At 35.1% G+C, this 2,279-nt stretch overlaps 1 long non-coding RNA gene across 2 annotated transcripts; it reads left to right on the forward strand.

The window, feature by feature from the left end:
• Positions 1–1,191: 1,191 nt before the first annotated feature.
• On the forward strand, positions 1,192–2,273 carry LOC112488317 (uncharacterized). Of its 2 annotated transcripts, none has more exons than XR_003052246.1 (3): positions 1,192–1,479; positions 1,531–1,682; positions 1,962–2,273. It is a non-coding gene; the product is annotated as an uncharacterized LOC112488317 (long non-coding RNA). The 2 variants fall into 2 exon arrangements; XR_003052247.1 differs by having other exon boundaries at positions 1,623–1,682.
• The last annotated feature ends 6 nt before the right edge of the window (positions 2,274–2,279 follow it).

The raw sequence follows: 2,279 nt of genomic DNA on the forward strand, positions 1-2,279 counted from the left end.
TTTAAAAGTCCAAAAAGTGTTCAAGTCTTTTAGTTTCTGACCAACAATGACACGAAATGTTCACATTCTTACAGAAAATTAAAAAAAAAAAAAATTTCAAAAATGTTTGTTTTTGACCAGAAAATGACATATAAAGTTCATACTTTGGCAAAAAAAACTTAACAAATAAATTTCTTAAAATCTTCCTTAAATGCCCTAATTCTATGAGAAGCATGCAGGAAAAGGTAAAACTTAAAACTTAAAATAATTTTACAAAATGTTTCTTTAAAATGTTATTGTTCTTGACAAAATTTACATAAAAAGTTCATATTTTTGCAAAAACATTTAACAAATAAATTTCTAAAAATCTCTAAATGCCCTAATTTAACGTAACTTTTTGGTAAGTCAACTTTTGATCACATTAAAATACTATACCAATAAGTTCCTAAATAAATCTTCAAAAATGACTAAAATGCACTAATTTGTCTTAAAATACTTAGCTTTGTCCATTTTTGTGGTTAAAATTCAGAAAAAATAGTCATCATAAATAAGATAAAGTTCATTATTTTTGTATTTGGGATATTTAATATATTTTTTTAACAATAGATTATCATCATCATACCTGTGCAGAAACCAGCAGTCACTAGTCCAACCATGAGTCAGCTTGCATGTGTGTAGGGACGGCAGCTTCTGATTGGCCGTTACAAGGTGTTTGTGTTTATTGCTCAGTTAAATGTTGAGACGACAGCATTGATGCAACTGCGGATGATGTTGAAAAAGTTTATTCTTCTGTTGGAACACAAAACAAAGAAAATCAGTTCCATACAAGTCTTAAATAGTACTGCTGAGGTCAGTGGCACAGGGGAACAGTTCTATAAGTGGGCAACAATACAGAATGTGTGTTAAGCATCAGAATACAACTACAGGACATCAGAGTAAATGTTGAAATTAAGACAGACGGCAGTGTGACTTTAGTGAGTAACGCTGCGAAACACAGGCGTCCACGTCCTCTACCCGTATCTGCACCAGCAGGGGTCACACTAGTGCTCGCTACTTTTTCATTATTAATCTTTTTTGTTTACAGCTATAAGTACACAGAGTATAAGTATAAGGAAGAGTTAAAGTACAGAAAGATGACTTCACCACATGAAAACTCATTCTATTTCTGTGTTACCTCCGCCGTGGTCACTGTGAAAATCTGAAATTTAGATTTAAGCGCATTCATTTTCAGGATCAGGGTCAAAGTCTGAAAGATCACAGAAGAAGTGCAGGGTCAATAAAAATAGTGTAATCCTCTTACCTGGAGTAAAACAGTGACCATACATACACACGTATATATATGTATGTATAGTAATGTACATGTGCATATGTATATATGTATATATTTATTGACATCTTTGTTTTTTTTTCTATCATTTGACAGGGTCAAAAAAGTGTGAGCGCCCCAGGCTTTGAGCAGCGTTTGGCATTTTGGCAAAACACCTGCAAAGTATTCAACAGGTATGTACTGTACTACATATATTATACTTCCTGGTTTGTTTAAGATAACAGGTATGTACTGTACTACATATATTATACTTCCTGGTTTGTTTAAGACATTTTACTAATGGGTTTAAAAGAATAAATTTAAATGTCGTTTTTAGATCAATGATATTCCCTGAGTGACACCACAACACCGGCTGTACTGCATGGATATTTACTGAGTGAGTACATGCAACACAGAGTACACGTTCTATTCAGGTGTCAGAACTGTAGCAAAAACGATTTTAAAATTAACTCACTTTAAATACGTAAACGTGAAATAAAAGACAATCACTTCAAAATAAAAGCACAGCTTAAAAAAACAACTCTACCTCCAGACATAAACAACAGATTTCACTTAAGTCGATAATTTATTCTTAGTGCAAACCAAAGCCACGTCTCAGTGTTCCTACATCTTCCATGACTAAAAATATTAAACATGTGTTTGTTCTGTACAACAGGGAACTCTGGAGATGCTGAGGTTCAAGGACTCGAACCCAAACCCTTCTCTCCAGGATAAAGGAAAATGAACCAACGACAACAAGGAGGAAACAGAACCACGACAGGAACGTGAGAGAACTCAAATGTACAACTGTTCTCTCCAGTCTATGTACAACTAGAAATGTTCTCTGTCACCATGACAACAGCAGACGACCGCCTGTCTTTCTTCACCCAGGACAATCATCATGCAGAAGACCGGCTTCCATCCCCGCCCACTGCTCCACTGACTCCACGTGAAGCCCCAGAAACGGCATGTTTTGTCAATCAGTCTGGAGCAC

The sequence above is a fragment of the Cynoglossus semilaevis genome, chromosome 16, assembly GCF_000523025.1.
Source record: "Cynoglossus semilaevis isolate Cse_v1.0 chromosome 16, Cse_v1.0, whole genome shotgun sequence".
In the NCBI taxonomy this organism is placed as follows: domain Eukaryota; kingdom Metazoa; phylum Chordata; class Actinopteri; order Pleuronectiformes; family Cynoglossidae; genus Cynoglossus; species Cynoglossus semilaevis.